This window comes from Ursus maritimus, unplaced genomic scaffold (assembly GCF_017311325.1).
Source record: "Ursus maritimus isolate PB19 unplaced genomic scaffold, ASM1731132v1 scaffold_7, whole genome shotgun sequence".
Lineage (NCBI taxonomy): Eukaryota > Metazoa > Chordata > Mammalia > Carnivora > Ursidae > Ursus > Ursus maritimus.
Window position 1 is genome coordinate 78,620,220 of NW_024426885.1, and position 24,767 is coordinate 78,644,986.

The 24,767-nt window shown below is 53.2% G+C and overlaps 1 protein-coding gene across 4 annotated transcripts in view; it reads right to left on the minus strand.

Annotated features, from left to right (window-relative positions):
• The window catches only part of SGMS1 (sphingomyelin synthase 1), a 278,240-nt gene extending 256,553 nt beyond the window's left edge, over positions 1 to 21,687 (minus strand). For all 4 annotated transcript variants that reach the window (XM_040624680.1, XM_040624678.1, XM_040624676.1 and 1 more), the window contains exon 1: positions 21,459 to 21,687. The gene's annotated coding sequence lies outside the window, so the exon portion shown is untranslated. The remainder of the gene's footprint in view (positions 1 to 21,458) is intronic.
• Positions 21,688 to 24,767: the final 3,080 nt, after the last annotated feature.

Sequence of the window (24,767 nt, forward strand, 5' to 3'; positions counted from 1 at the left end):
GGGGACTCCGAGTCTGGTCTCTTCCAGCACCGACAGCCCCCCAACTTTAGGGGCACTGCTTCACTGCTCATTCCCTTTCTGCCCCTGCAGGAGGGGATGGCCCCGGGCCCCCCTCGAGACCAATGAGTAACCCCACGTCCGCAGAAGCACCTGAGGGGACACACACACGAGGTGTGACTGCCACTGCTCTCCAGGGCTGGGCTGTGACCACACATCCTGCGTGCACACTCATATCCCAACTGCCCCCTCGAAGTAGCCGGCGTGCTTGGGGGAAGGACTGTGGCAGGTGCAGGGCAACACCCAGCCCAGGCTGCTGGGCGGGGGCGGTGCGCGGGGAGCGGCCATGGCTCACCCCGGAGACCCTGAAAGAGGAAACTAAGGCAGGCAAGTGCAGCACAAAGCATTCGCGTGAGCACAAAGCTCGGAAGGAATCATCAGGGAGGGGACAAGGTGGATGAGGTAGACAGATCACAGACACTCATGTTCAACTGAGGCACGTAGGCTTTCTCCTAGAGGCACAGGCAACCACGGGCACAGGTCGGCAGGACGTTACCATGACCGCGTCTGCCACTTGGGAAGAGGACTGCCGGCAGTCGGAGAGTGGAATGAGGTCAGGGCAGAAAGCGGACAGCTAGATGGGATCCTGGCAGGAAGGGACGCAGGCTCAAGTCTGCATGAATGCAAGAGAGAATGCAGACACCAAATGACCTCTCTCTGGTGACTGGAAGGGGACGGGGGTCATGGAAAAGCAACTGTGGATGGTCCCCGGTTCAGCCCTGATGACTGAGAAGAGGGTGGTCTTTTTCACAGGGTACTGGAGGAAGAATAGCGCCGGCGGGCTCACCGTGCACATGACTGCATGCACGGGAGGTCACTCTGTACATCTGTGACTGACCAGTAAGGCTTAGGCTTCTCATCATGGACCCGCTTATCTCAAATCCTCACAGGCAACAGAACCTCAAAACAGTGCCATGTCTAGCTAAAAACTCAATTCCCCATTAACTTCCTGGCGGCCGAAGTAAGAGAGGGCAAGTGGCTTACTCCAGGCCACACAGCCAGAAGGACAGGAACGAAACTTTCTTCCAGGCTGGCCTGCTTCTGGAATGTCCTGCTCCATCAAGGGCCTAGCGCTGCTGGTTCTGTAAGGTTAGGGTTCAGGGGTCTTGCTCTCTGCCCACTGTGTCTTCTCTTGCTCCTCCTTTCTGATAACAAAGTCCAGGCAATCCTGAACTACCTACTTTGAATCCCTCGGAACACTGTCCCCACTGTGGAGCTCTGGCTCGCCTGCCCCATCTTCATGTCTTCAAGTTCATCCCAACGGCTACCGTGGCTCCGCACCTGCAGGGAGACTGTTCCGGTTTCCATAGGAGCTGCTTCTGAATTCATCTGCCCTACGGTGTATCTTGGTGCTGAAAGTTCCCTGAGGGTACTCCCAATTTAACTCACAATTGTATCACTGGCTGAGCCCAACAAGAAACTTCCCCTCCTCCAAAGCCAGCTATCTGTGATAATGCTACCTCCGGGAAGAAGGGAGGGGAAGGCCACTGGAGAAGGATACACAGTGTTTCTGTGAAGACCGCCACTCCCCATGCACCATCCCGGGCACCAGAGAGCAGAGAACCAGACCCCATAGCCCCTGAACTTCCAGTCCCATGGAGACAGGATGTTTGTTTAAAAAAAAAAAAAATGTATACACACACACCCCCACTCCCCAAGACAGATCAAATATATAAAACATTTGATAAAACTGAGGGCTTGGGTATATTTCATTATATCATTCTCTATATTTTTCTAAATGTTTAAAATATTTCATGATAAAAACATTTAAAACAGAAAAAAAAAAAATCAATGTAAAGCCATGACTCCCTGCACAAAGGACTGGCTGGTCAGACTGACTGATTTGCAAAGTTTCCAGACACAGAAAATCTTACTGTGATCTGGTGTGATTTTCACATCATGCTCCACAGCTGTAAAAGCAACCAGAACAGAAGATGGGAATGCGCAAATTTAGACAATATGAATGCAATCAAAAAACAGAACGAGACCGCCCTCGTGCTACCACCAAATCCTCTAACGGTAAATTACAGAAGAGAACAACAGGAAGACATAGCCACTTTTTTCTTTTAATAAAGAAACACATTTTTTTTTTTCAAGTAAACTCTACCCCCAACATGGGGCTTGAACCACAACCCCAAGATCAAGAGTCACGTGCTCCACCAACTGAGACAGCCAGGTGCCCCCATAACCACTTTCTACTACTTTCTGGCCTCAAAAAGAAGCCCTAGTAATAGCCACTACCATGTACTCTACACCCGGAACGTGCTGGGCATTGACAGACCCGATCCCGTAACAAACCCGCACGACGGGCATTATTATCCTCAGCCCATCGCTGGTGACTGGCCCCTGCAGGCACCCAAACCCGTCTCTAGCAACAATCCATACACCATGGTGTATGCCGCCCAATATCTCGTGTTCTCGTACTCATTTTCCATAAACTTCTGAGCCACACAAATGAGCAAATCTGACAAAATCTCCACCAGCCAGTTCAGTAAACTAAAAAAAAAAAAAAAAAAAAAATCCAAGAAATCACAGTCTTAAGATCTACAATCTCAGAAACAGTACCTCCAAATGTTAAAGCAATAAAGAAAATGGAGTGGTAAAGAAAATTAAGTGTGTGACCCTCTACAGTCATAAAATAAATACTGTACAAATATTTGATATCAAACAGCCATATAATCTGAAGGGACCTTAAAGATGCAACTGGCGACACACCCACGAGACCAAAACAATGAATTCTTGAAGTCAGTATCTAATACTTCTCATCTCTGAACATGTCACTGTGAAGAGTGTGCACAACGCATGTTCTACACCGAGACAGAGGAACGGCGCCGGTGAGGGCACCTGTGAGCAGCTTGAGATTTTATTATTTGCTGAATTTTCAAAAATGAAAAAGAGCATAAAACTTTAAATACATGCCACTGCCCACCCCAGCAGGGGGCTTAACCATTCTGGAAACGAAGTACAGATCAGATGGGAAGAGTCAGGTTTAATCTACATCAATAATTCCGACCCCCTAGAGTTTTATTCCTCCCACAGAACCCTGGGGCGGAAAATGCTCCGCACTTCCTCCGTCACTCCCTCACGCAGTCTAAGTTTAGGCGCTAAACTGCTGTGACCATGCCTCCCAGACAGTAAGGAACTTTTTGAGCCAAAAACCCAATAATCGGAACCCTCTCCCAGCTGGACCCCCATCTGCACAAAACCCCACCTGGAAGAGAGGGGACTGCTCCCTGAGACTGCACACTGCAGGGGTGAGGGGTGAGCCTCAGGGAGCATTTCCATGTAGGAGTGGGGCAGAGAAAGAGAAAGGGAGTTCTTGCAAAGATAAGAGGACCTCGAAGACCCAATGAGGAAACAGGAAATGAAAGCAGGAGGGTCCGGGACAGGCGAGGAGGATGGAGGACATCAGGTCAGCAATCTCAGTGGACTGGTCAGCGAAGACTCAGATTAGCAAGGGCTCAACAGACGCTGGAGGCATAAATAGCCTGGGGGCGTTTGCTATAGTCCTCTTTTGAGCTTAACCTCCGTCGGGAGTGGGGCCCACCTTTCCCATCAGGGGTGAAGACAGCGATCACTTGGGGTCCCCGGTCCATCAGGGGACATGCAGGCAGGAGCCCCGCATCTCTGCCACGTTCTCGCCACCAAAAGGGAACCACAACAATGCCTTATGGGGGAGCTGGGGGGTACAACACAGCAGGTGCCACCTTGCATTCAGCGGTCAGGTGCATAACAGAAGGCAGACTTCAACTGCAAACTGTCTGCCCGGGGATCGGAGGCCGTACGTTCGTTAGCGGCACTTAGAATGTTCATGGTACGAAAGCGCCCCAATTATCTTTCTCCCCAGACACCTATCGCAGACGAGTTAAACCAAAAAATTAATTCAGACGGTACTGTGGTTATTTTTTGAAGTAGAATACTTGACTGATTGCCAGAGTGTCTAACTAAATATATAAACGATAGGACTGAATATCAAACATGGATGCTATTTGTTCCTGGTCCCATATTTAAATCAAGGCCTTGGGTGGCTCCGTCAGTGAAGCATCTGCCTTCGGCTCAGGTCATGATCCAAGGTCCTGGGATTGAGTCCCAGGTCGGGACTTCTCCCTCTACTCCCCTTTCCCAAAATAAACAAATAAAATCTTTTAAAAAAAAACAAAAGTTGAAATCAAGGCCTTGTTTTAACCCCACTCCACAACCCTGCGATCCACACCCACACTGAGACAGATGCCAGAAGAGGATGAAACAAAGATCCTAGGGCAAAACACAGACTCGCACTCTAAACGTGTGTCCACCGTGCGGTCAGTGACCTGGAGGCCGGCCGCCCTCCTCAGACACGTCCCTCAGAAAATGCGGGCGGCATAAACAGACTCGTCGGAGGCTACTGAAACCACAGTCATCACGTTTGATTCTTATCAGGCCTATAAAGGTACAAAAGCTTTCGCTTCTCTTACCACAAACAGGAAGCTAACCTCCATCTCCCATAGCTCCACAGAAACAGTGCCCGAACCGGTGGCGGCCGGATGACTGTGCCCCCCCAATCCCAGCACCCCACCCAGCAGAGCCGGGGGGGGCCAGTGTGCCACTCCGCGTGCTCCCTCCGGCCCCCCCTACGTACACACGTGCATCCCGAGCTGACAACGCTGTAAGAGCACACGGCTACAGCCCAGAGCCTCAGCGCCCGTCCCAAACACACGGCGGTCCCTGCACGGCGTGCCTGGCTGCCCGGGACAAGCTCACCGCCCAGCGAATCGCTGAAATAAGTCATGACGTGCGCACCCAGACAGGGCTCTACCGAGGACTCCACCAGCCCAGGCTGAGAGGCTGAGCGGAGGCGCCAGCCCCACTGCCAGCTCTCTGTCCCACCAGGCAAGACCGATCGGAGCAAAAGATGTGGAAACACCAGGCTGTTTTCCAGGAACGCTGACAGGCCTCAGGAAAGGCTGCTGCCAAGTTCACGGGCAAGACCGCTCTCATGTAGTCTCTTCCTCGACGGGCGGGGGGTTACATCCCAATAAACCTAACATAAGGGGCACCTGGGTGGCTCAGTCAGTTAGGCATCATGATCTTGGGGTCCTGGGATCGAGTCCACATTGCATCGGGCTCCCTGCTCAGCGCGGAGCCTGCTTCTCCCTCTCTCTCTGCTGCCACTCTGCCTGTTTGTGCTCTCTCTCTCTGACAAATAAATAAAATTTTTAAAAAAATACTAAATAAATAAATAAACCTAACATAAGTTGAAAATACCACAGGGTGACAATGCATTTAATGCACCCAGCACTGAATCTCATAGCTCAGGCCAGCTGACCTTCACCGTGCCCAGAACACTCACGGGAGCCTGCAGGTGGCCTAGAGCATCTAATACAGAGTCTATCTGATAATAAAGTGTCGACTCTCCCATGTGATCTACTAAGCACTGTGTCGAGGTGACTAACAGGATGTCTGTGTGGGGGCAGAATGGTGGGAAGTGTGCAGGTTGCTGACCCTTATGATGGGGGGTGGGGGGCGACTGGAGGCTGCATCTCTCTGGCCCTGGAAAAGGTCCAAACTAAAAATTCCAAGTACGGTTTCTACATCACTTTCTCATCACCATAAAGTCAGAACATGGTGAGTCGGGGATCCTCTGTTCCGTGAAATTGCTCTCTTGACCTCAAGCAAATATTACGGCTTCCGCTGAATACTGCTGGAAGTACTTGGGTGTTTTTAGGTCCACAAGGGAAGCATCCCCTTGATCAAACTTGAACGTCGCAGCCCGAGAGCAAAACTGATTACAAGAGGGCACACATTTTTCCTTATTAAAAAAAGGGGGGGGGGGAACGCCTGGGTGGCTCAGTTGGTTAGGTGTCCACCTTCGGCTCAGGTCATGATCCCAGGGTCCTGGGATCAAGCCCCATATCGGGCTCCTTGCTCAGCAGGGAGCCTGCTTCTCCCTCTGCCTCTCCCCCTCCTTGTGCTCTCTCTCTCTGACGAATAAGTAAATAAAATCTTTAAAAAAAAAAGCCTATTTAAAGATAGAAATATGCCACACACAAAAGGACAAACACTGTACGGTTCCACGTACATGAGATCCCTAGAGAAGACAAAGTCCTAGCCGGAGAAGTTAAGAGTGGGCGCCGGGGCTACCGGGTAGGAGGAAGGGAGGAAAGAATCTCAGCTCGCAAGGATGAGGGAGTCCTGGAATGGACGGTGATGACGGCTGCACAACACAGTGAGTCCACTTAACGCCATGAATGATCGACTTAAAAACGGTAAAATGGTCCATTTTATGTTACGTATGTTTTACTCTAATTAAAACAAAATAAAAGATGTTTGTACTCCTTCAGAGCAAATTACACGGGGTGCCTGGGTGGCATAGCGGTTTAGCGTCTGCCTTTGGCTCAAGGCGTGATCCCGGCATTCTGGGATCGAGCCCCACATCAGGCTCCTCTGCTGGGAGCCTGCTTCTTCCTCTCCCACTCCCCCTGCTTGTGTTCCCTCTCTCGCTGGCTGTCTCTGTCAAATAAGTAAATAAAATCTTAAAAAAAAAAAAAAAAAAAAACAAAGCAAATTACAGATTTGGAGCACTCTCAGTCACGTCTTAGAAACACTACGCTTTGAGCCTATACTAATATTAGAATATGCATTGCTACGTGCGTCGGAGCGTGTACCAGAGCGGTCTCCAGTTTCCACACCTGGGCTTCGATCTGGAAGGCTGAGGGGCAGAACGCTTCTTCACATGTTTCCTGTATCCTTGAACTCATGTGTGATCAACGTGTCACCACTTAGCATGGCAGCATCTGTAACGTGAACAAGGCACATCATTCGAATGTTTACTTAGCATCGGAAGACTGATTTCCAAATGTCGGTGAGCGTTCCAGACGAATCTCAGAATAAAAACCTCTTCCACCCAAACACAAACAACATGCCACCCAAGGGATGTTGTCAGGCACTTAGGACTTACAGGAGTACCTACGTACTTACGACATGACGAAGGTGTACTGAGACGTGCAGACAGGATGGAATGGCTCGTTATTACCTATTTTAAAAGGATGCCTCAATAAAATTAGAACACTGTATAACGCGGAGAGTGGAGTCCACACAGCACGCTTACTGACAATGTTACAGGGCGCGCTGACGAACTTGCCAACGTCCGCTGTTAGAACCTGGGGTGCCTCAGACAGCAAGCACTTCTCACGTGCCGTCTCTCCACAGAACCTTCTGTCATTCTTCTCCAGGGAAGATGCTGAAACTGGTGTGCAGGCAGTGAACGTCGATGGAGACTGGAAATCAGCTCTGTCACCTTGAAAGCCAATGACACCACTCCACGCCACGCTGCTCGAGCCAAGGCTTCGGGACCATTTTTCTCTCAACTGGCTGTGTGAAGCAGCAGTCACGTAAGAAACTACCAGGACAACAATGTGCACGAAGGCAATGGTCTCACTTGCGCTCCTGAGATTATCCACATAGTCCCTTCCTCAGGCACAGCCCAAAGTTGGGGTGAGGGGCCGCTTTCCACAACCGCACCCTCATCACCAAGGAAAGTGGCAGGTCCGGGAGTTAGAGAGATGTCAGTGATTTGACAAAAGTTTAATTAAGTTGGAGACAAACTTCCCTTCATGGTGTGTTATCCTCAGAGCTGGCCAAAACAATAATAATTATTCGAAAACCAAAACACAAATAATGTCTTGCTGCTCCCTCCACCCCCGCTGAGCCATCACCTACCCTGGACCACAGATGTTCACTGCGCTGACCGCGCCCACTAAGAAATCAAGTTTCCCGTGCCACAGTGCTAACTGTTGTCATCTTAATAACACTATCATCATTTTCATGAAGTTTCAGACTTCTACTTGCATCCCAGAAGTCCAGTGAGATTTCCTTCTGGCGATACAGGTCCTACTAACATTCTACCTTTTGGCATTCGGCCAAAATGTTCATTCAGTGCACAACCAATATTGATGTAAAACTGACGGGAGGGACACACACCAAAATGCTAGCAATGGTTATCGACAGGTGATAGGATTCTGAATGATATTCTTTTTGCTTATGTATTTTTTAAGCAGACGAGAAAGACGAAAAGTAGGGGAGAAAGGGAGGAGAGGGGGGAGAAGAGTGAGAAGGAGAAGGCAGGAGAAAAGTTTTCTAAAGGAAAACCGAACCTAGGCTAAAACGCCTTCAACAGCCAGACCCCAGGGGGCCACTCGGAGGGGCCCTGGCGACCCCGTCCCAGCCGGCATCCAGCCCCAGCGCACACCTGCCCTCCCGCTGACCGCCTTCCTGAACACATTGGCCCAGTCGCCAGGGCACCCGGAATCCCATCACACGGCGCTGTGCGGAGCTCCATCTCCGGCTGCCCCTCCGGAGGGCCGCTCTTGAGAGCAGAGCCCCACACCTCCCCAGGCTTCACGGCAGCTTTGTGCGGCCAGCTGAGAGAGGACGGCTGAACAGCAGGCATGAGCAGGAAGACACCTCGATGACTGACCTCCGACTTTCCGGAAAATGGGCGGTTTCATGTCAGGGATACGGCTGGTAACCAGCAGAGAGAGACAGGGGATTGGACTTTACAGGGATCAAACTGCCTGGTAAGAGTCATTCTTTGCCCAGTCCTCCTGCGAGTATTTAAACAAGGCTTCTTACACAAGGCTTCCGTTCTTGCCCAGCAGACCACAGGCTTGCTGAGGGCAGGGACCGCATCCGCGCACACTCACCGCCCTGTCGCCCGCGCCCAGGCGGCGCCTGGCCCACAGCAGCAATCAACCAAGACTTTGGGAAGAGCGTATTTTCTACAAAAGCACCACAGACCCGCTTGCACGTAACAATGTTTATAGGACATCTTTCTACGGGCTTATTCTTCTACATAATATGTTCCAGGGTTGCCTAGTATTCCGTGTGTGGGTATACGTAATTTGTTTAGCCAGTGCCCTAGTATTTGATATCTGGTTTCCAACTTTTCCAATAGACAGCTCTGGGATGAACGAGGGGCTGATTATTTCTTAAAATAAATTCCTGGAATGTATGTAAGTATCCATGCCAGCCCTCTTAAAAGCCACCCTCCAGGGGCGCCTGGGTGTCACAGCAGTTAAGCGTCTGCCTTCGGCTCAGGGCGTGATCCCGGCATTATGGGATTGAGCCCCACATCAGGCTCCTCCGCTATGAGCCTGCTTCTTCCTCTCCCACTCCCCCTGCTTGTGTTCCCTCTCTCGCTGGCTGTCTCTATCGCTGTTAAATAAATAAATAAAATCTTAAAAAAAAAAAAAAAAAGCCACCCTCCACACCCTGATCTTGAAGGACAATCATCAGGAACTTTACCATCTAGGTAAACTGCTAGGAACTTCCCACACAGGAGAATCCCTTAAACCAGGCGCCTCTGACATCGACGGCTGAAGTCCTAACTGTCCTCTCCGGACCTGTTTTCCATCAGACGCAGGAATCTGAGAGGCACCCATTCCAGAGTCTCCCGCGCTCCTCCTGTGGCTCACCTTCTCCTCTGGCTCCGTGGACGACGAGCCACAGGGCAGCATCACACACGCCACCCCGTTCTCCCTCTAAGGTGGCCGGTCCTCCATGACAGCAGCTCTGTCCCTTTGCTTCTATTTCCTCCGAGCAAGAGCTGACCGTGTCCCACCCCTACCACACAGAAACGTCAAGTGCCCTATACCCACAAGGGGCTCCTGGCGTGCAGCGGCCTCCCCGCCCCGGTGGTCCCTTCTTATCAGTCCCTCTAACCAGCGGACAGGCAGCAATAAAGACCCTCAATCATACAGTCTTAACTTTTTATCCACTTTCTTTAAAAGGGACCTTTCAGAGGTCTTCCTGGTGAATTTAATGAAAGCTTTAGACACCCTCCCCAGAAAAATGCACACACCCCAAAGGGTAAGTGTGATTTCAGCGGCTTTGTGAACCCGCACACGGACCCTGGCACTGGGGGGAAGCCTGGGTCCGCTGCCAGGGCCTTCACGCAGACGGCCAAAGGGAGCTTGAGAAGTCTCCGTCAGCGCCCGCCACCTCACCTCGGTCTCTAAAATCAGAGGAGGGGAAAGCAGGTCATGTGCAGGGCCCTGTGGAAACCTGGAACGCGGCCCAGCACAACGGCTGGTAACTCTGCAGGCCCTTCCAGAAGAACTCAGGTGTCACAACACAGACAGCGGCCATAAAACAAATGTCGAATTACCGGCCTGCGAACGGCCAGCGGCGCCAAGAGGAGGCACGAGGCACGGCCGAGGCTCTGCCTCCCAGCGCCAGGCGTGCCGACGTGATGACTGCGTGAGACCCGCTTCCCGGAAAGCTCCGTGCGGGCGGAGCCTTTGCTGGGTTCACCCCTGTGCTTAGCCCCATCCTCCACGTCAAGCTGCTGTCAGATTCTGAAGGCTTCGGCCAGAGTCCGAGGCTGCCCGTGAGGATCTCCACAGAGATGATGACAAACACGGGACGTTCTGTGCATTTGGGATCTTGGGGTGAGGAAACTGAACTCACAACCAGCGGGGACAGCAACAAGCTCTGGGACAAGATCAAGGAGAAACACAAGCAAAAGGACAACAGTCCACATGGTCAAACATCAAGAACACTCGAGACGTCCTGGTCGAGTGAAGGGCCCACACGCCACACAGGGAGCAGGAAGGGAAGCCGCGCTCCCTTTGTCCGACGGGACTGGCCGGGGGGCCCAGGACAGCTGGCCCGCCACAGGGCTGCCCTGCACAGCTGCAGCCTCGGCCAGGAGGGCTCATGTGAGCACCCCCGATGCAGAGGCCACGGTTCCCCTCTCACATGACAGGGCCCGTGCCCCGAAAGGTCCGGAACCCAGCTCCACTGCCCTGCCTAGCACTCCCTGATGGCTTTCAGAACCCGGGCTCCAGGGTCCCTGCCTTTCCCAGTTCCCGTCACCGAGAGGACCCGTTGTCCGGCACCCCCACACGGTGGCTCGAGAGTCACATAGCCTCACAAGGGCGCGCTGGCAGCCGTCACACCTGTCCCCACCTGCTCACTCTGTCTCAGGGGCCCAGGGCTGCGGCTCCGTCTCCAGCTGAAGGCTGTGCATTCGCCCACACAGCGTGTTTCTCTCAGGATGCCCTGGCGGTCCCAGAGCTGCTTCTTCGGCACACGGAGTCTGCCAGTGCCTCGGTCCTCCTCCACCTGCTGCACACCTCTCGAGGAGCCAAGTCCGCTTCTCTGGCGCCCTACGCACACCCCACTCCATGCAGATGGCTGCCCAAACTGTCAGCCTGCGTTTGTCAGGAGGGTGAAAAGCTCTCGGCAGAGCTCCCCACTTTGCCATTTCTCTGGCCTCCGCGGCTGCCCCCACTACTGGGACGGGAGGACCCCTCAGCCAGCCCTCCCCACCTCCTTAGGGAGCAGCTCTGCCGAACTGTGTTCTCCACCCTGCCTCCAGGACGTTTCTGCTCTATCCCGAAACTTCGCTGACCCTGTGACTCCGGGGAGCCCCATTCCCAGCACGAGCACCGTCCAGCTACCTGGCCTGGCAGGGGCGTCCCCACCCCACCCACCATCTGAGGCTGGTCATGGAGTCACACAGTGCACCTGATGGGACTTCTGAATGACCCAACAGCCCACATTTTGTTCCTTTAACAGAGACAGCGTTGCCGGGAGGGGCACCGTAAACCGTGAAGAACCCACCACTCGTTGCTGTTTCTATACCGTGGTCTGGACACACAGCTCAGCAGGACTGGGGAAGTCGCGCTGAAATCAGACTCTTCTCTATGAACAGGATGATAAACAGCAGGCGCCGTGGGGCTCGTGAGCCACTCTTCTGGGTGTCGTGCAACCTGGGAGCAGATGACTAGGATCCACGAACCCAAGCTCTCCACTCACAGGTAAGGAAGCAGAGGCACGAGCCAGCCAAGGTCACGGCTTTGGCACACGTGGGCCTGCACGCTCGGTGTCTGTAAGGGTATCCAGGAAGGGAGGAGGGGGAAGGGAGAAGGCAGAAGGGAGGACAACGTAAACGAGAAATGAAAACCACTGAAAACAAACTGAAAGTGGGATTTCAAACTTTGCCAAAAATTGTGAGCAAATAAAACCTTGTTTCTAATAAAAAAATCTTTTTTTAAAAACGCCGATTCGCCTTAAAGATAGAAAGTCGTTCATCTTCGCCAGGTTCTACATTCCAGGAAATAGCTAAAAGTTAGCCACGTTTCTTAAAGACGAACTCTCGAGTGCCCCCTACAACTTCCTACGCGGTTTCCAAGTGCGGTTCCAGCTCCCGGTTCCCCTTTGCAGGCTGACCACGCACAGCGCTGACCACGCACAGCACGCCTCTTCCCACACTCCGCTCTGTTACTGGAGTGACCACGCTCACCCCGCAGCCCCAGAAACAAGGGAGAGAAGACGAGAACACCACGCCGCACCACATCCAGCCCCATCTGCCGCAGCCTACCGTCTGGGCTACCTGCTCCCGCGCTGCGCACACGGAGCCCCAAGCAGGTGCCACGCTGCATGCACCACGGGGTGATGGCATTTCTCTGTGCACAGATCTGTCCCCCCACCCCCTCCAAACCCTGAGAACCCAGACCACATCTCACTCGCCTCTGCGCGTCTCAAGGCTTAACGAGGTCCCAGCCACTGTGGACCCTTAACACACTAAGTCTATGGCCATTGTAAACCCCAGGCTCTGGAGAGACCAGACGTCAGAACATCTCTTGTGGGGGCTCCCAGTGTTCCCCTGGCAATCCCCCACCCCCGTGGCCTGCCACCTTCCCTCCCCAAGCAGTCCCCTGCTGCGGGGTCAGGGGGGAGCCCCGACAACAGCACAGGGCAAAGTCTTCTTCCCAAAGACGATTTACTCGTGTGTTCTCCTCTGAGTTAGAATCTAAGTTCCCATGTCCTATAAAATCTTTCAAAAGTCAGTATCTCTCATCTCACGGTTTTATGTGTCACATGGTCCCCATGGAGGAAACGCAGCCTCCGTCGCAAGACGGAAAACTCTGGTCATACAAACACAGTTCCTCCTTCTCGAGGGCTTTGTGCACGTGGGCATGCACGACCCGTGGACACCTGCTGGCCACCTTACCTCACCACCGCTGGGGAAGGTGCACAGCCCCTCCTTTTTCTTCCTTTTTTTAAACTACAGATAGTTTTTTACTACAATTACCCCAAATAAGATGATCTTCAGCCTCTCCACCATCAGGATACGTATCTTTATACGCTTTTGATTTCTCTCTAAATCTAAATTCTCTCCCTAAATCTTTCCAAAGGGATAGATGAAGGGACAAAGCTTTTTTGGGCCTCCGGCAGGGACTAACCCAAGTGGAAAAAAACAAAACACATCAGGGCATCATCCTAAGATGGGATGCACGACATGGCCTTCGTGCTGCTAACGAGTCTGGAATTGCACTCCCGAATTTTCTCTCCACCCTGGGTTATCACCCATTGGGCCCACGTCAGAAACACGGGCAAGGACAGAGAGCAAACGTCTACCCTGCGCTGGCTCAGGCCCCACCCCCTCTCCGCTGGCCTAGATCAACACGACCGTGTGTGTTCAGTCTTTATTGCATGACGGGGAAAGGATTTAAAACTTCTGCATCTGCAATGATCCCACCTGACCGTGAGCAGAAGCAGGAGCGGCTGGCCCCTCACGGACACGAGCGGTGCTGACAGCAGGGGCTCTCCGACAGTGGTCCCAGGCCAGCCGCATCAGTGGCATCTGCGAACATGTCAGGCACACACGCTTCCTGGGTGTTTGTAACAAGCCTCCCGGTGCTTCTAACGCCTAGTGAAACTTGAGAATCCTCCGCCTGGGCTGATAACCTCCAAGGTCATGGGAATGCCCTCCTGGGCTAACCCGTATGTCACCACGCTTACCTGATTATGACAGCTACCCACCAACGCACCTACGCTGGCAATTTTTGCCAACCGGCAAAGGCCCAAAACATGAAGACCCCTCAGGGCATTCTTCCAACTTTGTGGGGCAAATTACTTGTGCCCCTCTGTCCTCCTGTCTAAAAACGGAATGATAATCACCTCCATCTCACTGGACGGTCACAAGGGGCAAGGGCTTAGGCAGTCTGGCCACGCAGTTAGGCCGCTCACAAATGAATCCCGATGATTAATACATCTTTGCCAAAATGTCTAACAGGCTTCCTGCCTGTAACCACCTGATGTCTATCCTCTCTGTCCCGCAGGCCTGAGGGAGGATACGTAGGGCCCACCGAGGCGGCACCCGGCTCCACGATCTGTCGAGGGTTGATTCATTCCATCTACAACCCGCGTGCCCACCACAAGCCTGGCAATGAAGAAAGTCCACTCTACACAATGTGCCTCCAACAGGTCCTTCTGGACAAAAGCCACTCGATTCTGGACATAAGGCCTGATACACGTCAGGGGAGATACAGGAGGAACACAGCGAGTATGAAGAGAAGGAGTCATACGAGTTAGTAACCCTTATATTGTGATGACCTTGTGCCAGGCTCTAAGCACCCGACAAGTGTAGTCTCACAAGGACACCATGAGGTATCTGCGATTACTACACCCGACGATGAGGGTCAGGGAAACTGAGGCACGGAGGCTTACACAACATGCCTGAGGTCCCACGGCTCCTAAGTGGTAAGGCCAAGACCTGAACGCACACCCTGGAGCTCCGGTCAGGGCCTGCAGCCACTGTACCACACGACACAAAGCTGCCAGTTAGCTCAGCGCCTACTAGCCACTTGTTACCACTTTTCCCAAAGCAATGGTTTTGAGACACTTAAACTCAGGCACACAAGCCACTGCCATGGGGTTGAATACCAGGCCCTCCAAGCCCTGGACAGAAATGCTAACTGATTATACTTGGTTTCACCCTCCTTCTCTCTCTTCTAATCTGATTCTACCCGAAGTGAGTCAAAACTCACAGAGCAGCATTTCTCTCTTCTACCAACTCCCCTGACACACCACTTAACCCCTGATTACAGACCGTCTATAACACCGAGTTCTCTAATTGTTTCTCCCCCATGGGACTGCCGAAGTCTTTGAATGTAACCACACTTTCCGTGAACCCCACAAAAGTGGGTGGAAGCATGGCCTTGCCTGTGTGGACGAGACAAGTGTTACAGTTCATAGGCTGGCGGATTCCCTTGGCTCTACTGACACTTGTTATCAATCCCTGGGACGCAGGAGAACAGTACTCAGCGTACCTATTTAAAGCCAGCCATAGGAGAGGTCTAACACAACAGTCCCTGAATGGCAACTCTGTTTCACAATCTGGAGGCGCTGCCTCTCCCATGTTATCCCCTGGGCACCCTCAGCAGCCCCTGGGGGAGGCACTTGGGGTCCAGGATGAAGAAAAAAGAGCCCCCGGGGACAAACAGTGAGTAACTAACTGGCCCATGTCACTCGAGGCTGCTGAATGGACAGCAGTCCGTCCCCAAAGCCCTGACTCTGCCCACCTGAAAGGTTAAGACTAAGGAACTACCCTCAAAGCAACACGTCTCCTCTGTAAACACACACACACACACACACACACACACACACACACACAATGATCACCATGACAGAAAATGTTAAATTCTATTAAGAAGTCATTTGTAAAAGATGAGATAACTATGTTCATGGATAGAATTACAGGATTAAGATACAAAATGTGCCACTTCTCCCCATGTTAGATTACATTTCCAGGACTTTGTGGAGAACTTGACCAGCATTCTGAGAAGTGTATGGAAGAAGAGAGGTCCACAAGGACCGAGTTCTGAAAAGATCAGCAGAGCAGACCCTGCCATGTGAGACAGATGCAAAGCTGTGAAAGTCAAAATAATCAGAGAAACACAGATGGCTGGTACAAAAACAGACCCCTACGAAGAATCTCAAAATCACTATGCTGAGTGTAGTGGCAACAGAGTTTCAGTGTGGGGTGATGAGAAAGTTCCTGAGATGGACAGTGGAGATGGGAATGCAGTAATGCCACCTAACTGATGCTTAAAAATGGTACATTTTGGGGCACCTGGGTGGCTCGGTCATTAAGCGTCTGCCTTCGGCTCAGGGTGTGATCCCAGCATTCTGGGATCGAGCCCCACATCGGGCTCCTCTGCTAGGAGCCTGCTTCTTCCTCTCCCGCTCCCCCTGCTTGTGTTCCCTCTCTCGCTGGCTGTTTCTGTCAAATAAATAAATAAAATCTTTAAAAGAAAATTTTTAAAAAGGTACATTTTATCTCTGTTTTGCCACAAATTAAACAAAGATTTAAAAAATCAGTATGCTGAGTGAAAGTACCACACTCTATGGTTCCATTTATATAAAATTCTAGAAAATGCAAGCACTAATCTACAGTGGCAGAAAGCACACTGGTGGCTGCCTGAGTCTGGGGACAAGGCACGGATGGACTGCTACAGGGCCCACAGGAAGTCCGGGTGATGGAAACACTCGGTATCTTGGTTGGGGTGGTTTCACAAGTATGTCCATCTATCAAAGGTCCTCAAATGGTACACTCGGAATGGATGTAGTTTACTTTATCAAGTTTTTAAAAAAGAGGCTCACGTGTGCCTGTGGGAACCCCAGGTATGACAGAGGGGGCTCCACAGTCTCCTCCAAAATATTCAGGAAAAAAATTTACGATTTAATAACGTGGGAAAAACTGGGTCACAAAATGGAACGGAAAAACCGGCACTGGATCCCTGCTCAATGCCATATGTGAACATGAACCTCACACACAGAAAAGCCCTACAAAAGCAGGGAACACCCCGGCGAGCCCGGCGGAAGGAAGAACATCTTCAGACCCCTGCCGTCAACAGAAGGCAAAGAGGAATGAGCTCTACAGAAACAACAATTTCGGAAAGTGACCACTGACAAAGTTGACAGACATATGGCACGATGGGATTACTATCTAGAACACGCTAGAAGCACGTCCAGACCAACACCGGAGAAACGGACAACAGCCGGCTAAGAAACGCTAACAGCTAGCCAACGTATTAAAAGATGTTCAAATTTACTAAGAAATTACACAAGCTCCCAGGAAAACGAGATCCCACACTATAGCCACCAAATTCGGGTAAAATTAGAAAGACAGCTAATACCAACCACCGTCGAGGATGTGGGGGATCAGGAACCCTCCTGCACCCACACGGAGAACAATCTGGCAGTATTTAGTAAAAACAGGCGTGCGGGTTCCCTTTTACCCAGCCAACCCGGTCCCGGGCACACGCCCTCGCCACAGTGGGTCTCAAACTGTCCCAAGCATCGCAGTCTCCAGACTGGGCACGTGACAACACAAGTTGATGGGGTCTGCCCCCAGGGTCTCGGATTCACGGCTAGGTTGGGGCCTCAGCATCTGCATTTCCAGCAGGTGCCAGGCGCTGCTGCCTCGGCTCCTGAGTGTGGACCATGTGGAGAACCACTACGCTAGACGGTCTCACATCCATCTTGAAAAGAACGCAAACAGGACGTTCATCACGGCGTTGCCTGAGTAGGGGTGAGCTACATGTCCCTCACCAGGAAAACGGGTAATAAAACTAGAGGACGCACAGCAAAGCATTAGACAAGCCCACACTACCACAGACCTCGCAAAGTCTTGAATGAAATTCTTCCCGCTTTTATGAATGTCTGAAGATTTCCGTAATACAAAGGTTTAGTGTTGAATGAAATAGAAATGCAAGGAAATCTATAGCACGGTACCACTTACGTAAACTGAAGGTACACACAAAATAACATCTTTAACGAGGACACAGATGTACCTAAGAATACATCCAACACAGGAGAGAAGGCTCCTCTGGGGGTGGGGGGGAATGGGAGTAGAAATGAAGGGGAAACGTCAAACAAGAAAGGGGCTTTGCACAGGAGAAAGTCTTGCACCAACAGCAGAGGCATGCCGACTCCCGGCACCTCGATATCTAAAAGGTAAAAGCCACGAGAGCAGCTCTAAGTGCCCACTCGCCTGCATGTGCTTACAGTGGAAGCCCCCAGCAGTTTCCACAACGGCTATGGGACAGATCCCTTTAGCACTCAGTGAGGGAAGGGGTATCTTTCTGATGGACAAGCTCAGGTGAATTCAGGCCCCCAGAACCCATCCTGCTCCTGAGCCCTGGAGTTTCCCTCTTCGACATATTAGCACATAAAAAAGCTGAGATTCCAGGCTCTTGGCAAAGGGAGTGTGTGTCCACACCTATGTCTTTTCTCAGAGTGCATGTCTCTCTGTATTTGTGTGTGTCTCTATGGGGGGAGCAGCGAGCAGTTATTTGTGGAGGTAAGAAACTCTCCAGAGCGGAGAGACTCCGCCATGCTTGTTGGCCAGCATTCAGTTCTGTTTCAGTGAAACCAGAAGTCAGTTACAAAACCAAGCCCTCCTCCTGGCCCACAACCCTTCTCTTCCCCTTTCTCTACCCTCCCCTCCCCCACATCCCACTCTGCTTCCCAGCTCCCACATCCAGAGGGACGGATCATCTGGTGACAGACTAGCTTATCAAGTGACAGACTTTACGGCCACAATTCTCAGAATGTGGTCAGAGATAATAACTGACCATTTATATTCCTGAGCAAGAGCCTGTTACAGAAAGGCCAAAGCCTTTAACACCAGGAAGGCCGTTAACAGTTCTTCCAAAAGAGACTAGTTGTAGCTACTTTCAAAAAAAAAAAAAAAAAAAAGGCAAAGAAATAGCCATCTATAACCTGTCATGTCCTCTCGGGGGCACACCAGACACGGCTTCTTCCAAGGACCATAGAACAGTTCACCCCACGAAGTGACTTCCACAGTGTAGGAGACAATCAGAAAATAAAAACCACCACTGGCTGAATTTATGTGAGAAAATGCAAAAGATCTTTCTGGCAGCAGCTTTAGGCAAGCAAGCCCATGCCAGGAAAGTACGCCTTTAGGGAAAGAAGAAGCAGATGAACAACTGGAGGAAGGAGCAGAACAAAGTTAAAAAGATGCGCAAGCATGAGCTGGCCCAACACTCACACCTCCGCCAAAGACAAGGGAGCGTGTGCCCCTGTGCAAACAATGCAGAATTCTCATTCCCCAAACATGGTTTTGTCTTTTCCACAGCAGCACTTTTCACGGGACGGTAAAGGTTGAGGAATTCTAGAAAGTCTTCCTGAAATGCTTTGTATAAAATAAAGTTTCACAGATAAAATATATTTGATGTGCTGCAGGAGTACATTTTAGTTTTTTAAAAAACATGATAGCTTTATGTAGGAGTCCTTTAGATTTGTATGAGATATGTGAGCAAAGCATGCGGTTTTCTTTTCCAGCTGAATACAGGATCTGCCACAATTTGAAAATTAAGGAACTTCACCAGGAAAAAAAAGCGAAAGGATTGAGTTTTCAAGCTAACATTAAGTGTCTGTGGTCAACACGGGCAATTCTAACCTAGGAAAATAAAGTTCCTTAAGTGCCAAACTTAATGACGAGATTCTGTCGTGTTTTTGTAATTCGGCTGAGTAAGCATTATTGAGCACCTACAAGGTAGGCGCTGTGCAAGAAAGATGCCTGAGATCCTCCAAGGAATAAGATACTGTCTTAATAACTGTGTCCCTTTCATGTTAGTTTAACCCACCCCTTGAATCCATTTCTATAAAAAAAATGCTGTCTGATATCTTCAACAACTCACTACCAGCATGGAAGAGTATTACAGAAATACATCTTACCATTTTATTAAAAAGGTAAATTTCTAATCTCTGAAGCAGAACAGAAGAAAAAGCCTATTTCTCTGCTTTCTATACTGCTATCATTTGCTGCCGAATGACTAGCTACATTTTCAACGGTGCACGGGGGCAGGTGCCACATCCCGCTACTGAGCAGGTCACAGCGCGGGAGACCCTCAAAAACAGGCTACCTAGGTGAAGAGAAACAGTGAAGAAAGCCAAGAGATCAGGGACTCCTGACCCAAACAAACAGCCAGCTACGGCAAGGGCGCTGCTACAGAAAGCAGACAGCTCCTGGAGGCTCGCTCGAAGCTGGAGCCTCTAATGCCCCTGGCTGGCTCGCTGGCTTGGCCAAGGCACAGACGGCTTCAGAGCTGGAAGGCTGCCACCTGCTGAATCACCAAACATCCCGGGGCTTCCCTTGGAGCACTGACCAGGCAGGGACCCATCCTCCGCCCGGCTTCTCCGTGGATATCCTGCAGCCCAACCAAGAGACGCCCAGCCCCAGCCCTTCTGCACAGGCCCAAACCGCTGCCAACCCCCTGGTGTTGGGGCGGCCCCTGGCAATTCCCCCCCAGTTGCTACGTCACCGGTCCCACTCCTCTCTTTCTGCCCACTCAGTCCTCCCTGCATGTTCAAGCCTCGGGACCAGGACGCGTGGGGGGCTCCCGGCACACCATGACAGGCGCTTACCACTCCACAGCCAGGCAGCCAACCAGAAACAGCCCCCTGTCTGAGAGCAGAGTCACCTGTCCAAACAGCTTGAAAGGTCCAGGAAGGTAAATGTCAAGGGAGCTAAAATAGTAAGCAGACCCCTCACACGGAAAATAAACTTCCCTTTCACAAAGCAGCCTTCACTCTGGGTTTCGTAAGCGTGTGCCGCTGAAGTCTGTGGTGTCTGAAGGTGAAAAGAAACATCCGAGCAGCACCTGCAGGGATCCCTTCCACTCCTCCGGCCAGGGTTTTTACTCGCGACTCCCAAGAGGGAAACAGGCGTTGACCAGAACGCGCCAGCCCGAATCCGTTGGCTGGACCAGGACGCCCTCCCTGGCCCACCCGCAGCCGCAAGCCCCGGTCGGGGTGGACACGGCGGGCGGGGGGAGACGGCCGCTGCTGCCGCCGCTCTGCCCTTGACAAGTGGCCTCGGGATCGCAGGACCCCTCACTCGCGGGGACAGCCGCGTCCTGGAGACACTGTCCAGTCCTGGCTGTGCCTGATGGCTCCTCCAGGCCTTGCCCACTCCCCCTCCTCCGGCGGAGGCCGCCTCCGAACCTGCTGGCTGTTCTGCGGCCTGGGGAGGGCTGCTTGCTCCGCAGGGGGATCCCACCTGTTATGCTGGCAGGGGGGCGCCGAGGGGCCGCGGCGGGGGTGGGGGGAATCCCGAAACCCTGTACACCTGGCCCGCTACGATCTGGCCCGGAGGTGCCAACTGTCACGCCGCCGCCGGGGCCGTGGGGGTGGGGCCGTGATTTGGGGTCGGCGCCCGCGGGTCTCCGGACCCCGGCCGGGCCACCCGCCGAGGCGCCTGGCCCTCCGGCTCTTCCGCCCCACCACCCTCCGCTCGTCCCAATCCGGCACTAGGCAACCTTCCAGCGCGCACGCAGCACCTCCGAGAGGCGCCCACTGACGCCCCCGCCTTCCTCGCCGCCCAGACCAGGTTCCGGAGCCCCGCGCGCGGCCCGCCCCTCCGAGCCCCGCGCCCACCCCCGGGAGCGGCGGCGCGGGGGGAGTGCCCGCCAGGTACGCGCGCGGCTCCGCGCGGGCTGCGCTCACGCCCCCTCGCCCCGAGGCCGCCCGCACGCCGCTCCCCGCGTCCGATCGGCCCCCCGGGATCGACGCTCTCCACCCCCATCCCCGACCCCACGGCTCACTTGCACCGGAGTCGCGGCCACCGCCGGAATTCCGCTCGCAGAGCCCCCCGCCGCGCACTGAAATCCGGGGCAGGGCAGCGTCGGGGTTCCGCAGCGGGATCGCGCTCTCTGGCCGGCTCGTCGTGCGCGGGTGGACGGCTGCCTCTCCTGGCCCGCCCTGCCCGCTCCGTCCTGCCCCCGGCCGCCGCCGCTGCCCGGCCGCTCCTCGCTGGTGCGAACGCTTCCGACTTGCCACCGCGAGCCTCCGGGCTGCCGAGCATGCCCAGTCCGCGGCCCGCGCCGGCCCGGCTCTCCGCGCGCCGCGAGTCCGCTCCTCCGGGTGTTCGTGGCGCCCGGGAGCGGAGGGCGGGCCGGGCGGGCGGGGTCGACGGGGCTCAGCCGGGGCTCGACCGGACCCGGGAAGCCCCGAGGGGCAGCGCAGCTTAGCCTCTTACTTTACTTTCAAGGAATCCGGAGCTCGGGAGAAGGACTGTGGACCTGGGGGTCGCTCACTGAGACTGGAACGGAGTCGAGGTTTACAGTCGGGCGGCGTGCCACTGGGGGCGGAGCCGGAGCTGCTCCGAACCGGGAATGCAAACTCGGCCTCCTGGAGGCGGGCTTGGGGGAACGAGTTTGCGACCCTGAGCGCTGCGACACTGGCGTGAGCTCCTGCCTAATCCCAAAAAAGGGCGGCTGCGACTCTCTCTCTGCAGACTCCCACCCCGAACAGTCGGGCCGCCGGCGGGGTCCAGCCGAGCCCCAGCCGGGGGCCAGGCGGGAAGGGGAGAGACCCGGGCCGCCCCGCCCCGCCCGGGCCCCACCTGCCGCCACCGCTCCGAGTGGCGGGGAAAACCCGGAGATCGGTCGCTCTCGGAAGGGAGCACCGCGCATGCCCAGTAGCCCGACCTGGTACAGGTCGCCCCCAGGAAGGCTTCCCCGGCTCCGAGAGCCCGACCCCCGCGCCCGGGTTAGGGGCGGGCGGCGGGGAGAGGTGGCCTTAAGTTCTGGGCCCCCGAGCCCCGGCTGGGCCGCGCGGCATCCCCGTGGCGAAGAGTCGCCCGGGGCTGCGCCTGCCGCGGGATCGAGAACTGGGCCGGCGCGGGAGGGGGCGCGCGGTGGCAGCGCCGGGCACGTGACTGTCCGCGGCGCTCGGGGCAGCCATCTTCCGCCCTCCCGGCGGGCCCGGGGCGCCCGCCGAGTGCCGTCCTCCCCGCCACGCCCTCCGCGGCCACAGCTCGGCACCTGCCTCCACCCCGCGGGGGGCGCGGAACCGCTGCACGGCCGCAGGCTTGCGGAGCCTACAGCGCGGCCGCGAAACACAGAGGACAGGATTTCGGGGACACACTGCCTCTGCCCTCCCCAGAGGCGGAAGTTGGGGCAGGGGTCCGCGTCCGCGCGGCGGCCACCCGGCGGCCCCGCCGAGCTCCCCGGTGCCCTAAGGAGGGGCGGGAGGGGCTGGCGGCAGCGTCTGCAGCGAGGCCGCGGCTCTTTCCCGCAGCTGCTGGACAGCCCGGATGGTGAGCTTCGTGGCCAGCAGGAGCGCGGGGCTCCTGGGGGCCGCGGACAGCCCGTCCCCACCCCCGAGAGTCTGTTCGCAGTGCGAGATTCCAGATCTGCTGAACCAAGTCTACGGGTGGGGCCCCGCAGTCCCAGGAACAAGCCCTCCGGGTGGTTCTGGCAGACCTTTCACTGCTTTTTCTCTACCCACCCGGTGGCGCCCCGCTTCACAAAGGAGGCATGGAAATTGCACTCTGAAAGTCCGCGGGCGGTCGGGGATGCGCACCGAGGCCGCGTGCCACCATGCTCTCCCCGCCCCAGCGTCTCTGGCTCCTGCACCCCTCGGCCGCTGCCCCGCTCTTCCCTGGAAGGTTAAGAAAGTGCAGTTGTCAACGTACGGCTTTTTAATAACAGCTCAAAGTCCGTTAACCTGCAGCGTTTGAGTCCACTGAGGGCAACTCAGTGAGTCATAGTAGCCCTACTGGGTATTTCCGTCAGTTTGCACCTAAGATGGAAAAGAGGCCTTGCTTTCTTGTGATGTCAATTTTTTCAGACTAAAGGAATGCCAGAAAACGGCTGGCTGGTTGCTCGGAAGTGCTATTTATGCAGTGTCCTTTAAGCTTTGGACTTGCAGGGGGAAAAAAAACGGTTGAAGTAAGCATCTACTTACTTACACAGTGTAGACTGTGTCAAGGAGTCTTTAAAGTCCCCCCACCCCCCAAAAAACGTAAAGGTAAACTTAAGTTTTGCAAAATATTAACAGGGCTTGATTGTAAGTGGTTTTTCTAGAGTGCTCATTATAATTTTTTCCTTAATGTTCTGTATGTTTGAAATTTTTCATAACAAAAATCTAAATTGTTTCCATGAATAATTTTAAGACTAAGCCATGGAAAAAAGCAAGATATAAAACTATTTCCACTTTATTCCATTTTCACAAAATAATTGAGAGAGAAAGTTATAATTTAAAAATCTAAAAAGTAATTGCAAAGGCAATACAAGTAAATTCTGGGTGAAGCGACTAGAAGAGAGTTGAGTTGGCTTTCACTGAAATTAAATGTAGTTAATGGTCCTTAAGTCACTACTGTTTGTGATCAAAAAAGGAAAAAGTTTTAATAAAAGTAATTCTTTAAGTCCACCAATCCTAAAGAATTTCATCCGTGCATTTTTATCAGAATTTTAATAAGCAACACATTGTAAAATTTTAGGATTCTCAAGCACATAATATGTCACAAATTACATTCAAGTCAAGACAACTATGAAATAAAAATGAATCGCTTCCAAGTCACAATCTATCATTAAAATATATTTAAAATAATACTAAGAGCAAATACTGGGGAAAACCGTTCATTTGCCAGAACGACTGTTCAGAGCTGGGTTGTTTGGTTCCAGATGAATGGAAGGTAGCCTAGTTGATTAAGAATGTGGTCATTCTGTCCAGCTGAACCGTTAACGAGCAGCCATGACTCACCGAACTGCAGTCAAAGTCAAATAGTGCTCCAGAAGCAAGGAGGCTTCTGTGTGTCCATGGCAATTTGTGTCAGTGGGAAGAATCTGGAGCGACAAAGCCTAAGGAGCAGCAACAAGACCTCACGGGCCCCCGCAGTCCTTTAAACTTATCTGGCCAACCCACAATTTGGTTTCAAACCAAGGCTCACCAGAAAAGCCAGCTGCAGATGACAGAACTGGTTCCAAAGTTTTAACCCTGGGGCTTGGATCTGGTAAGCCTCAACCCTCTGCTCCTTCCTTGGCCCACGGCTAGGATTCCTGGACTCGGGAAAGGCTTAGGTCCTGCTATTGGTCAACAAAAAACGGGAATTTATTTGAAGACACTGG